The 15014-nt window shown below is 41.1% G+C and overlaps 1 long non-coding RNA gene across 1 annotated transcript in view; it reads left to right on the plus strand.

Annotated features, from left to right (window-relative positions):
• Positions 1 to 637: 637 nt before the first annotated feature.
• Positions 638 to 15014, plus strand: part of LOC148125673 (uncharacterized) — a 31073-nt gene continuing 16696 nt past the window's right edge. Inside the window, exons 1-2 of the long non-coding RNA XR_015743932.1 lie at positions 638 to 668; positions 8996 to 9070. This is a non-coding gene — a long non-coding RNA (uncharacterized LOC148125673). The remainder of the gene's footprint in view (positions 669 to 8995; positions 9071 to 15014) is intronic.

The raw sequence follows: 15014 nt of genomic DNA on the forward strand, positions 1-15014 counted from the left end.
GCTGCAGGCTCCTTTTCACTGGCAGAGGGTTTTGGGAGGCTGTCACGGCTGAAAATGGAGCTTGTGAGCCCGTTTTCACTGGCAGACTGCTCAGGCCACCATAAGCGTCCCCAACATGAGTGACGCCCACCCTGACTCCCTGAGGTCAAACACAACCCTGATGTGGCCCTCAATGAAATCAAGTTTGACACCCCTGTTTTACAGTATCTGGGCAACTTTATCCCATTTTGAAATCTTCAGATCCTACCACCCATTTCCCTTCAGGCTGTTCCTGAATTGATTGTTACTTGTCAGCTCCACCACTGCCGTTCACCTTCCATTTTGACCAGTGGTGGGCTGCAACCAGTTTAACAACCGGTTTGGTGATCATACGTATGCTTAAGGCACTTGCGTGCAGCACTGAAAATGGAGCATTTAGAAGCTCAACTGCTTACCTTCCAAGTCAGCAATGGTAAGTAGAACAGCAAGGGGTGGGGGAATCAGCTGTGCCACTTGATTGAGATGAGCTAAAAATCAGGAAATAAAGGACAGGATAGGGCGGGGGTGAGTGGGTGGGGCCAACTGACCCCCGGAACTACCAGTTCACTTGAACCAGTCCGAACCAGCAGCAGCTCACTACTGATTTTGACAATCTTTCTGAGAATTCTTGCATCACAGAGAACAAAATGGTGGAGTACTTTGATAATTCCTATTTGTTTTTTTGCTAGTTATGGTATTATTATATTGATATTTCATCATTATGTGACTATTGATAGTTATGTTATTATTGGAACTATTCCTTAATTATATTAGCATTAATAAAATTACCCTTGCACACCTGTGCACAGACAGAGGCACATGTATAAAGGATATGTAAGAATGTGTGCGTAATAATTATAAGATACCATAATTTAGTTCACCAATTGTTGCAACAGATGGTGATGTTTAGTTCACCTTGGCAGAGCCTGGTTCATGTTTGGAGGGGTGACAGCCAGGAAGTTTGAGGAATACAGTCTAAAGTGGAAGTTAAAAAAATATGGGAAGTGTTAATGACAATTTCATACTCTTACCAATAAAATTGGATGTCATATTTCTATGAACTTGACATCAAGAGCTGAGTTCAGTTCAATTCAGTTTCCTTTTTTTAACCTATTTTCCAGTTAGGCATACACATACCCTGACAGCTATACATAAATAGAAATATTTATGATTTTACGCTCAATCAAATTGATAGATATTTGGGATCAAGCCCTATCATTACAGTTTTACCAGATGCCTCTACATTGCAACTGTTCTGGCTGCTAGGGGAAGTTTGTACTGTAAATGCTCAACCTACAACCACAACGGAGCCCAAAATTTCTGTGGCTAAGGGATACAATTGTTAGGTGAATTTTGCCCCATTTTATGACCTTTCTTGCCATGGTTGTTAAGTGAATCACTGTAATGGTTAAGTGAGTAACACGGTTTTTAATTGAATGTACCTTCCCACTGATTTTGCTTGTGAGAAGGCGATCGCATGACCCCCGGGACAATGCAACGGTCATAAATATGAGTCAGCTGCTAGTCATAAGTTCCTTTTTGCAATGCTGTTGTAACTCTGAACTGTCACTCAATCAGAGGTGGTATTCAGCAAGTTCTGACCAGTTCTGGAGAACCAGTAGCAGAAATTTTGAGTAGTTTGGAGAACTGTTTAATACCACCTCTGACTGGAGATTTTACAGTATCCTTGCCCTGCCACACCCACCAAGCCACACCCACTGAACCGGTAGTAAAAAAAAATTGAATTCCACCACTGCACTTAATGAATCGTTGTAAGTCAAGGACTATGTGGGCATGGCTAGTCCAGTGAAAAGAAGGACCAAGGGAGATGTGATAGCAGTGTTGCAATATTTGAGGGGCTGCCACAGAGAGGAAGGGGTCAAGCAGTTTTCCAAGGCGCCCGAAGGCCAGACAAGGAATAATGGATGGAAACTGAACAAGGAGAGATTCAACCAGGAAATAAGGAGAAACTTTCTGACAGTGAGAACAATCAACCCATGGAACAGAAGTTGCCCTCGGAAGTTGTGGGAATTTCATCACTGGAGGCTTTCAAGAAGAGATTGGACTGCCATCTGTCAGAAATGGTGTAGGGTCTCCTGCTTGGGTGGGGGGTTGGACTAGATGACCTACAAGGTACCTTCCAACTCTGTATCAGTATCTGTATTTTGTGGGCTACAGAACAACTCAGTTGCAACCCCAATGGAAATCAAACAAATTACAATATTCAGTGGGTGGGTTCTTTTTTTATTTTTAAGTTACGCTGATCATCAGTTGTGCCTTTTCCAATGTTTTAATGCTTTTGATTCTCATAAATTGATTATGTTTATGTGTGTAGCTTGGCTGTATGTATACAGATATAATGGCACATTTATACATCACCCCCTGAAATTCACCAGGAGCCCTTTTCCACCCCTCTTTTCAAAATGAAGGGGAGATTGGTTTACTCACACGTGTCTGTAAGTCCCAGAAATCTGTCTTCTTGCTCTAAAATGACTGCTCTTTTCCTTTTGGCTGCTACTCTCATAACTAGCCTTTTGCCAAACCTTCAAAGATTGGATTATGGCCTGTTATACTTGATTATTTTTGTCAGCCTGCTGACCTAGGGTGCCCTTTTCTTGTGTTGATCCTTCTGTTTCCATTTTTCATGTCATCCAGCTTTTCATCTTGTCAATCAGCCTTTGACTTCCTGATTAAAGTGTCTGTCACAGGAGCAGTTTGGGCTGCAGTCACTTGTTTAATTTGTTCCTCATGGTGTCCAATTGCGTTAGTCATCAAACCCAGCTGTTTCCCAAGTGCTTCCAAACTCACTTTTTCCCTGCATGTGTTTGGATTTCACCTCTAGCAACTATGTTCATAGTGACTACAGCTCAGCTTTGTTTCAGCTCCTCCCCAGTAGTTTGACATACTTATTTTTATTTTATTTTATTTGTTTGTTTGATTTCTCAATCGCTTACAAGCTAATAGGTATAAGTATAAACACGAGTAAAAATACAGGAAATAGGTACAAATAAATGGGGACATTAGGACAGGGACAGTAGGCATGATTGGGCACTTATGCATGCCCCTTACAGGAATTATACAGGAATGGGGTGAGGTCAACAGTGGATAGTTTAAGGTTAAAGGTGTGAAGGTTAGAGGATGTAACAACAGAGACAGGTAGTGCATTCCAGACATTGACCATTCTGTTGCTGAAGTTGTACTTTCTGCAATCGAGTTTGGAGAGGTTAACATTAAGTTTGTATCTGTTGTGTGCTCTTGCATTGTTATGGTTGAAGCTGAAGTAGTCATTGACTGGTAGGACCTTGTAGCAGATAATTTTGTGTGCTACACTTAAGTCCAACTGTAGGCGGCATAGTTCAAGGTTGCCCAAGCCCAACATTTCAAGCCTGGTGATATAGGGTATACTGTTGTGAGCAGACTAGTGTAGTACTCTTCTCGTGAAATACTTCTGGACTAGCTTGTCCTGAAGTCCACAGCCAGAGTCAAACCCAGAAAGACATTCATATCGCAGTTTGATGTTATAGTCATAAATGAACAGAGCAGTGGTGGAATTCAAATTTTTTTACTACCAGTTCTGTGGGGATGGGTTAGTAGGTATGGCAGGGAAGGATACTGTAAAATCTCCAGTCAGAGGTGGTATTTGCCAGTTTTCTGAACTACTCAAAATTTCTGCTACCAGCTCTCCAGAACTGGTCAGAACCTGCTGAAACCACCTCTGGAACAGACCTAACATCTAAAACAGCTGAGGTTTTCTTTTTTTAACAGAGGACATGAGAAAGATAAAAGTTCCCCTTGCCCCGTCGTTTCCAAATTTAGGGAGCAGTGCTCATCTCCATTTCTTAGCCAATGAAGTCAGCATTGTCTGAAGACACTTGCTTGGTCATGTGACCAGCATGGCTATATACTATGGGTCTCCAAACTGGACAGCTTTAAGATTTGTGGACTTCAACTCCCAGAATTCCTCAGCCAGCCATGCTGATTGAGGAATTCTGGGAGTTGAAGTCCACCAGTTTTAAAGTTGCCAAATTTGAAGAGCCCTGCTATATGCCGATATGCAGAGAAAGTCATATTTCCACCAAAGTGATACCTATTTATCTACTCACATTTTGGAAACAGGTAGGTGGGGCAAGATCAGGAACTCACCCCATTGTGTGACGCTTGGGTCTCAAACCTGGGCTGTCTAGCTAACAGGCTCAGCAACTTTTAACCACTGACTCATCATCTCCCCGAGAAGACATATAGCCTTATCTAAACAGCAATAGCACTTTGACTTATATACCTTTTCGCAGTGCTTTACAGCCCTCTCAAAGCAGTTTACAGTCAGCATATTGCCCTAACAATCATTTTACCCACCTCAGAAGGGTCCTCATTTTACCCACCTCGGAAGGATGGAAGGCTGAGTCAACCTTGAGCCTGCCAGGATTGAACTGCTGGCAGTGGGTAGAATTAGCCTGCAATACTGCATTCTAACCACTTGCCACCATGGATCAGATGATACACTCTTTGGTATATAGGTAAGTCACTCAGAAAGCCAATTCAATGGGATGTCACCCATTCTGGGAGGTAGCCCAGAAGGGTACATATACCCCATTATGACAATTAACTTGTATCTGCCTCTATAACAAGGCAGATGGATGTGCTCAAATTTAATATGGGACAAATTTCAAAAAAGGGATTGATGGAGGTCCTTCTAGCAAGAAAAACTTGAACTACTCATTCTAGTCTTCAGCATGGGTGGGATTGGAGGAAGATGGGAGCTTTGTTGAATGGCTAGACCCAAGAGTTTAACCATCTTTAAATCCTAATCAGTGAAATGGAGAGGAGGGGATCCCTGATAATGCAGGAGATCCTGATTTATTGGCATGAGTTCATGGGAGCTCCCTTGTCAAGTCTAGTTGCAACACCCCAGTGGATCAGGCAGCAAAGGGATAAGGACTTTGTGATAAAGCAGAAGACAAGATCTTCTACTGTTTTACCTGGAATCTCCTACCCATCCCAAGGATCCAATGCTTGATTTACAGAAGTCAGATGATGGAAGTTACCCAAGAACCAAGACAGGCAGTACCATTCTGCATCCTCACTGCCTATCAATCACAAATTTTTCATGCATGTCTGGGGATCTAGCGCAGGGATCTTCAAACTTGACTGCTTTAAGACATGAGGACTTCAACTCCCAGAATTCCTCCTCCAGTCAAGTTAGCTCAGGAATTCTGGGAGTTGAAGTCCACAAAAGTTAAACTTGCCATGTTTGAAGACCCTTGATCTAGTGCAAGACTGTGGGACCCACCTAGACCAAGAAGCCATGTGGTTCTTTATGAAGTGCATAGGTGCCCAGTGCCAAAATGACTGTGCAAAGAACACAGAACATAAAATGACAGAGTTGGAAGAAACCTCAGGGATCTTATAGCCCCGTGATGGCGAACGTATGGCATATGTGCCAGTGGCGGCACGCAGAGCCCTCTCTGTGGGCACGCACACCACCGCCAGCTGCTCTTCTGGTTTCTGGCATGCCAGCCAACTGGTCTTTGCAGGCACCAGAGTAATGGAAAATAGCCCAAAACACAGGCCGTTTTCAGGCCGTTTTCGAGCCTTTTTCAGGCTGTTCATCAGGCCTTTTTCAGGCCATTTTTCAGGGCCATTTTCAGGCCATTTCTGGGCCAAAAACAACCCCCCAAACACCCTGAAAATAGCCCCAAAAGGGTTTGAAAATGGCCAAAAATCAGGCATGTGTGCGGCACTCTGGCACCCACACATGCACATGTGTTCTGGTTCGGGCACTCGGTCCTGAAAAGGTTTGCGATCACTGTTATAGCCCAACCTTTTCCTCAAGCAAGAAAATTACCAGAGTCGTGAGGAAAGTTGCTCACAACAGCACAAAGAGCCAATTGGACCTCAGCAGATCCCAGCCCTTCCCTCCTGTTACCTTAGTCACCCACCAAAGTGCCACAAATCATGCATAGATTTAAGACTTACAGGCAGAAAAAAATGCCACCTGGGATCAAATAAATAGGAAATTAAGTAACTTCATCTGTAACTCAGGGATGAGATAAAGGCTATTTCTTGAATGCAGAATAATTAGAAAGGCATTTTCAAACTCCAGTAAGGGTAATGAGAACCCTTAGAAGAGGGGAAAATGTTGGCTTGCCCAGACTGAACTGTTGTACTGTGAAGAATATTGTGCTTTTCATTTATTTTTGGTATTTACACTCTGTTGTATAACAGACTGTCTTCTGGCATCTGATAATCTTTCTTTTAAAAAGCAAATAGCCTGAAAATATAATCAGAAGCAGAATAACAGAAGAAAAAATGCTGATTAGATAGAAATACATTCTAAAATAAGATCAAATAGGAATCAAACTACTTTTAGTTGCCGAAACATTTATTCCTCCAACCAGAATGGGACAACTCTCCGTAGCCAACTTGCCGCAGGACAATTTAACAAATACAAAAGTTAAATTAACTTTGACAGAACCATGGCCAATAGTAACAAAATAAAGTCAATCCAGAAATAAAAAGAGTTACAATAATTTCCACAAAAACGTGGTCACCAATAATAAAGGTACCTGAATGAAACAATTAACACAGTGTTGAATTGTCCTGCAGTGCATTGTCCCTTGGCAAGTTGGTATGGCAAGTTGGCCACAGTGAGTTGTGTCAGAGTGCACACAGTGTGACTATGTGAGACAATCCAGGAGCAAATTCAGCAAACAGGGGTTTATATTTAAATAGTGGTTTTATCTACGAAGAATATATACAGACACGTACTTTAGTCAGACCTCAAACAAACAGCACAGAAGCACACACAGCGAGAGAGATATGCCCCAACAGGGCCTCTTCTTATTACAGGCTCTTAAAGCGATATTAGCCCAAAAACCTTGACGAGTCATTCTCAGCATTACATCACTGTAGCAGCTGGTCAGCTGTTAAATCATTACCCTGACAAGTTGGCTATGGTGAGTTGGCCGTGGCAAGTTGGCAGCAAGTTGCCCTAGACCCTGTTCCAACTAATAGCTTTATTTTGATATAAATATTTTGTGTACATTTTCATTCTAGACTTACATTCAATTAGGAATTAGGTATGGAACCCAACCACTGTGCACCAAAGCAGCCTCATTGTTTGAATGATATGAAACCATCTCCAGGCTGAAGCCAACAAATTCTCTATCCTTACTTAACAATTGCTCCATTTATGACCTTCTTTCTTATTTATTTATCAAACTTCTTAACCATCCATCTCCCTCACTGAGGGGCTCATCACAGACCTTTGGATCCATGCACTGGAAGTCAGATTCATCGCAGTGCTGTCTACAACAGGCCCTTTGGGAGCTGCCAAAGCCATAGCTTGAATCTCCATTTTATTTGAAGCAACCTGTGAACTTCAGCGGAGTGGATCTAACTGTCCATGCTCCCTGGGTGTTAGAGGTTCCAGAAAGTTGAATTGTTCTCGCTTTTTCATCACTAAGAGTCTGTGTTGGGGTGGAGGGCAGGACCTGAGCAGTCTCTAATCCAAGAGTCTTCAAACTTGGCAAGTTTAAGACTTATGGACTTCTACTCCCAGAATTCCTGAGCTAATATGACTGGAGGAGGAATTCTGGGGTTTGAAGTCCATAAGTCTTAAAGCTTTCAAGTTTGAAGACCCCTACTCTAATCCATTGGGCTTGGAACCCCCACCCTGCCAAGATAGCCAAATGCCATTGACAATGGCACTTGGTGGTGGTTGGATTCTTGGTGGGACAAGGTAGGTGGTTGGAAGGAGGTTGAGTTGTTGTAGATATGAGAGGGGGAAGAAATTAGAATAGGAACATCTGGGCCTGGAATGGAAGCATGGAGAGTGGGAGTGGCCACGTGGGAAGGCAAGCTCAGCTTGATGGCGATATGCAGAAGGAGATATGACACAAACACAGGGACACTGGGGCCACTGTTTGAAAATGGGCCTGCTATCTACTTCTTGACTTCCACCTTTCGTGATGGCTATCTGATCCCCAGTGGCCCAGGGCTTTGACTGTTGCTATTGAAAGCCAGGTCAATGTATAACAGAGCTGTGCTCATTCAACAGTTGCTTAACAAAGCTCCAATGTTCATCCCAAACTGGAAAATCTTTAAAATACTCCAGTTCCCAGTTAAAATTCATATAGAGATTTATCTCCCCCCCACACCCACCCACCCACTACCACCCCACACACACGTTTTCAGTGTTTGAATAGAGTCCATAGTGCTCGGGTTTATACAAACAATGTTTTGCTTGGCCAGTAGTCAAAAGTCTGAACAGGACTTGTAGTATAGTCTTCTCACCAGAGAAAACTAAATAGTTTTTCACTGAGGTTTTTGGAAACAGGTGTGCCAAACAATTACAGAGCACTTTTCACTCCCAGGGGGCAGCTTTCCAGGAAATAATAATTTTTTTAAACAGGAATGTGTTGTATATCAAGAGTCTATAAGATGAGGCTGAAAAATGAGCTTCTGTAGCTGGGCTGTTTTTTTATGGCCACTGGGAGTTACTATATTCTCTTTATTTCAGTCCCTGTTTAAGGCACATACAGTTTTTGTAAGAATAAAATCCTCTATAGGGAGCTTTTCTGGGCCTTGAACAGTGCCTATGCATTAGGAAAGGCTGCAAAGGAAGGAAACTTTACAGATTAACAGAGTTGGAAGGGACCTTGCAGATCATCTAGTCCAACCTCCTGCCCAAGCAGGAGCCCTGCACCATTTTTGACAGATGGCAGTCCAGTCTCTTCTTGAAAACCTCCAGTGATGAAGCTCCCACAACTTCCAAAGGCAAGCTGTACCATTGGTTGATTGTTCTCACTATCAGAAATTTTTTTCCTTATTTCTAGGTTGAATCTCTCCTCCTATTAAATTAAAATAATAAAATTAAATTAAATTAAGTATAAAATTAAAATTAAAAGGAATTAGATTAGAAACCGGGAGACTTTAAGTTTATTTATTTGATTTATCTGTTACATTTATCTCACTGTAGATGGCTGTACTCTAGTCTCGCCTTAGGCATGAAAGCTGAGTGACTGAGTGACTTCGGACCAATCACCAGGATACCGTGAGTTCTAGTCCCGCCTTAGGCATGAAAGTTGGCTGGGTGACTTTGGACCAATCACTAGGATACTGAGAGTTCTAGTCCCGCCATAGGTATGAAAGCCAGCTGGATGACTTTGGGTCAGTCATTCTCTCTCAGCCCAACCCACCTCATAATGGTTGTTGTTGTGGGGAACATAAGAGGAAGAAGGAATATTAAATAACTTTACTGCCTTGAGTTAACTTACAAAAATTATAAAGTGGGATATAAATAAATTAAAATAAATTATGCTCAACTCCTAACAATTCTGGGCAGTTCCAAATGAATAGATAAAAATCAATATTTTTAACTTTTTAGGAATATTGACAATTCTTATAATATCTTTCCCCTTTTAGTTGCCTTACAAAATTATCCCTCACACCTTTCTTAAATCTGTTCAAAACATTTACTTAATTGTCTAAAACTTAATTTGAGGGGGTGTTGTCTCTATTCCTGAAAATACTACATGGGAATACAGTTATATTTATTCATATATTTCTTCCTTTATGTGACTATGTTCACTTACAGTTTCATCACATTCAGTGCTTATTCACTGTTCTTTTTTTCTTTACAAAAATTATTCTTTGTCAGAACAAAAAAGCCTTTTTCTATTACTCATTAGGCCTGCTAAGCTTAATTGTATTCATAATTATCATGAATTCAAACAGTTAAATACATTTAAATGAGCTAAAATTAAGAGGCTAAGACTTGAAATCTCTTCAGGAGGAAGAATAGAATGGTTTAAAAGAATAACGGTGTCACAATAGTGACCAAAATCTGTAAAAAAAAAAAAGAAAAGATTATTTCTAAAATGAATAAGCTTTTTGGATTTCACTTTATAATTAATCATAATGTTAAAAATTGCCAAATGTCTGAGTTAGAAAAGATATAAGAGAAAAAATAAATATAAGAACTGTTTATTAATACATTCATTCTTCTCTAGATAATTTGTTTTGTCATATTTTTCATGCAATACGTTTTTTTAGCAACAAGTCTAAATCTCTAGAACTAGCATTGTGTCTTTAGGCAGAATTCAATAGTTTTATACGATTTTAAGCAAAAAAAAGAGTCAAAAACCCGATTAGGATTTCCTGGGAAAGACAATTATAATCTCTTTTTTCCCTTAAATGGTGTGTGAGGCACAATAAAGTTATTGTATTTAGGTTGAAGCCAATAAGATGATGTTCTCGTCCTTGCTGCCATCTAGAGGCCACCTGTATTTCTGCAACCCAGATATGATAGCACTTCTGTGAACCTGTTGGAAGAAATATCCATCTGGTTCAGTTCTAAGCTGGGAGAAAGACACTGGAAACAGGGAGGCTGATTGGAAAGATGGTTTAATGATGAAGCAGAACCACCAAGCACATGGTTCTGGTGCAGCTGACCACATGGAGTTGAGAGTCGGGGGTATTTATAGCTTCTCTTGGGCTTTGCACTTGAGCTTCCTGTTCCTGTGCAAGAACATGTATTCTAGTGGCTGTTGTCAAACTCCCATGGGACCATGTACAAGTCCTAGGAGTTTGTCTGAGCTAAGTTTGGTTAACGTTTCTGAGGGTGATGCAATGAAGGGGCATTGGGCAATTCCTACTGTGAATGTGGGCTAACCCTACCTTTGTTGGATCTTGGGTGAGGATATTTGCTTATGAATACAACTATTTATCTCTTTATCTCTTGTGCTGACATCTGCTGAGGACTATTAAGGAAGATCGGGGCTGCTTTCCAAGAGCATGTTTCTCCATTTCTCATCCATATAATATTCTGCCTTCTTTAATATTTCTCAAAATATTTCGTTCTTCTAGAAGAGGGGTGGGTGCTAACTTTCTACAAACCACCACAAATATGAGGTGTGTTGGAAAAGAAACAAAATAGTGGGCTCTGAAACTCAGTCTCCCCAAGCAAGAGGAAATGATTAAGTCGGGGATTTGCTAAGATGTGGAACCCCAAATAACATTTGAGGATACTGCATATTTCTGGTACATTTGATGAAAAATAGAGAATATTATGGTTCATCACAGAGTCAGTTTAGACTCGATTTGGAATTTTTGTCACCTCTAGAGTCCTTCCAAGGACCTGGGATAGGCAGATGTGAATGTCTGATGGTCTTACAGATATCATTGCAGGACACAAGCTGTTCTGAGTTAAGCTGTCTTTTGCAATTGACTGATGGTGAATTTGTCAATGCCGATAGTTATGTTCCAGATGTTTTGGGATTACATCCAAAGCACCCATTGCTATTGATACTACCTTTGCTTTCTTTCTCGACAGTATTCTTTTTCTCTTTGTAGTTTGTTATCTTCTCCAGTCCTTTTCTGCTGTTATTATTAAAGGTAAAGGCAAAGTTTCCCCTCGCACATATGTGCTAATCATTCCCAACTGTAGGGGGCAGTGCTCATCTCCATTTCTAAGCTGAAGAGCCAGCGCTGTCTGATGACAATTCTATGGTCATGTGGCCGGCATGACTAAATGCCGAAGGTGCACGAAACACTGTTACGTTCCCACCGAGGTGGTCCCTAATTTTTCTACTTGCATTTTTACATGCTTTCAAGCTGCTAGGTTGGCAGAAGCTGAGACAAGTAACGGGAGCTCACTATGTTACGCTGCGCTAGGGATTTGAATCACCAAACTGTCGACCTTTCTGATCGACAAGCTCAACGTCTTAGCCACTGAGCCACCGCATCCCTGCTGTTATTATTAATATGTTTTAAATTTATTTGCCATTCTTCTCACCAGTAAAGCAAATCTGGGGTAAAAAAAACAAAATATAAAATAAATTTTTGCAATACATCTTTGGGCATAATAAATGAGGAATTTTGAAGTAAGACATGAGAACTTAGTTAAGAAGCTTTTAAGTTGTTTTATAGCTTTTAGAGGGGTTTTGTTATTCTTAGGATTTTGGGGGGATTTTTTTTTAGCTTTTTATATTATTATTCTCATGTCTGATTCTTGAATAAAAAACTGCCTGGACAAGTTCCTGCAGTTTTCTTGGCAAGAGTTCAGAAATGGTTTGCCATTGCTTCCTTCTTGGGGCTGAGAGAAAATGACTGGCTCAAGTTTATCCGACTGACTTTGTTACTAAAATGAGACACGGTCTCTAGACTGATGCCTTCATCACTACTGCACATCAAACTGGCTCTCCGAGATCAATTACTTGCTTGCAAATAATGTTCAGATTTCAAACTGGTATACAGATAGTCCTTAACTTACAACCATTCATTTAGTGACTGGTCAAAGCTACAAGGGCACTGAAAAAAGGAGTTATGACCATTTTTCACACAACTGTAGCAGCATCTCCATGATCATGTGATCACCATTTAGACTCTTGACAATTGGCGTGTACTTATGACAGTTGCAGTGTCCCAGAGTCATGTGATCAACTTTTGTGACTTTCTGACAAGTCAAGTTAATGGCAAATCCAAATTCACTTAACCACTGAGTCACTAATTTAAGATCTGCAGTGATTCACTTAACAACCATGGCAAGAAAGGTCATCAAATGGGGCAAAATTCACTCAACTGTCTCACTTAGCAGTGGAAAATTTGGGCTGAATTATGGACATAAGTCGAGGACTACCTTGTATTAGCAAACATGATTTCAAGTTTATATTCAAAAATTCATTGTATCCACCTGAACAAAAAAGGAACTGCTGAAATTTATGAGGAAGAAAAGTTCAACTGCTGATTGATAAAACGAAACTAAAAAATTGCCAATAGAAGAAAAACCCCTTAAAAATGCCTTGGTTGATTATATTAAAAAAGGTGTTTGAATCTCATGGCTGAATATAGACAAGTTTGAAAATATTTGGCCTTTGTACAAATATTAAGAAATTTTTAGAAAGACATGGAAATGAAAATTATTTTGCTGGTAAATTGTGAACAAATTGGGAATCTGTGAAACTGGTTTTTCCTGCCTCAGTACAAAACCTTACATTTTTCACCACTGAACTGCATTTTGTGGTTTGCTAAATAATTTTTCTCCTGTAGCTATGAGAAAAAGTCATCCCTATGTGTCTCAAATCTATAATTCAGAATGTGTGTGATGACCCGGGGCATGGCACAAAGGCAGTTCAGTCAAATAATAAGTTAGGAGTCCCTTTATTATCTCCAACTTTGCCTCCAATGTCCTGGTTACCTTCTGGCTGGAGAAAAACTCTTCCAGGAACAGCCTTTGACTGCAGAGATTCAAATGCAAACGTTGGTAACTATAAGTCCAATCAAGGGAAGATGAGATAATTAGTCTGGCAGGGCAAGAGAGGAATTCCAGATGTGAAGGAACGGCAGTAATTCAACCCAGTTGGGAGGATGCCAGGAACACAGAGAATCAAAGTCAACACAAAATAAACTCACATTTGTTCCCAGCAGACACTGCACTCAGCTTGCATCTCTTTTAAACTCTCATTCCCAGCTGTGGCTTGTTCCATACTAGCTGGCTTGAAGACCGCCATTCCTATTGGTCCGGAAGAGTCAGGCCATGATTGGACGAAATAAGCGCTTGTGATTGGCTCGTAAAGGGCTTGCCGCGATTGGGTAAAACCAAGCGGCAAGCTCAAAAAGCTGCCATTGGCTGCCTAGCCGCAGCCGGCTCTATAAAAAGAGCTGCCACGGCTAGGGTTGCTGTCTCAGAATCTGTTCGCTAAATAAAGAGCTGTTGTTCATTACTCGTGCCTCGTCTCTCTATGGGACCCACTGACCAAACTTAACATGGCTAATGAAGGGAATCATGGCCCTTTTCTCCCCCATAAGCCATGCAACCCACGTTGCTCTCTTCTCCGTTCCTCCCTGCGTGCCCTAGGATGAAGAGGGGGTGGGGCTGGGTCTTCCTCTGAACTCCCTCTCCCTTGTTCTATCTCTCCCCTGCTCTGCCCAGCCAGACTTTGCCCTTCCCCAGTTTCCTACACAGCCAACAGAGCCACACTCCCACTCCCTGTGAGCTGTTTGTCTTCCTCCTCAGATTCAGACTCCGACAAGGGCATGACAATGTGCATGCACATAGAAGTAACACTTTTCAAATTTTCGCAATTGGGTTTGGAAACCAAAAAAAATGCACAAAAACCTGTATCCATAAATGTATTGAAGCCTAAACAAAACATCAGAAAACCACTATCTTCCAAAAGACTAAAAATGCTAAGCGAAGTGCCTTAAATATATATATATATATATTTAATGTAACTTTCCAAAGCTTCCAGATTTGGTAATGGCCTCATTCAGACTTGCAACAAAAGTAGTTCTGGATCTTCATGGCATTGGTTTCTTAATCTAGTCTAACTCATAGGGCTGACTCAAAGGCTGACTTACTTTGAGTTTTTTAATTCCCCGCTCTCTCCCCATGGACCCCTTACCAAGCACTGTCTTACTTAGCTTCAGTACCCTCCTTCCAGACAATATGCCTTGGGACCAGAATAACCAAATAATGGAGTTAGAAGGGACCTTGGAGGTCTTCTAGTCCAACCCCCTGCTCCAGCAGGAAACCCTATACCATTTCAGACAAATCGTTGTTCAATCGCTTCTTAAAAGTCTCCATTGATGGTGCATCCACAACTTCTGAACGTAAGTTGTTCCACTGATTAATTGTTCTAACTCTCAGGAAATTTCTCCTTGGTTCTTGGTTGGTTCTCTCTTTGATTAATGTCCACCCATTGCTTCATATCTGGCCTTTAGGTGATTTGGAAAATAGATTGACCCCCCCCCCTTCTTTGTGGCAGCCCCTCAGATTTTGGAAGACCGCTATCATGTCACCCCTAGTCCTTCTTTTCACTATACTAGACTTACCCAACTCTGCAACTGTTCATCCTATGTTTTATCCTCCAGCCCTCTGATCATCTTTGTTGTTTTCTCTGTGCTCTTTCTAGAGTCTCAACCTCTTTTTTTTTTTTTGTAACTCATATTGGCGACCAATATGAGTTGTGACCTGTTTATAGAAAATGTATGTTTGC

Source organism: Pseudonaja textilis, chromosome 5 (genome assembly GCF_049901715.1).
Source record: "Pseudonaja textilis isolate UNSWEBS1 chromosome 5, rPseTex1.2, whole genome shotgun sequence".
NCBI lineage: Eukaryota > Metazoa > Chordata > Lepidosauria > Squamata > Elapidae > Pseudonaja > Pseudonaja textilis.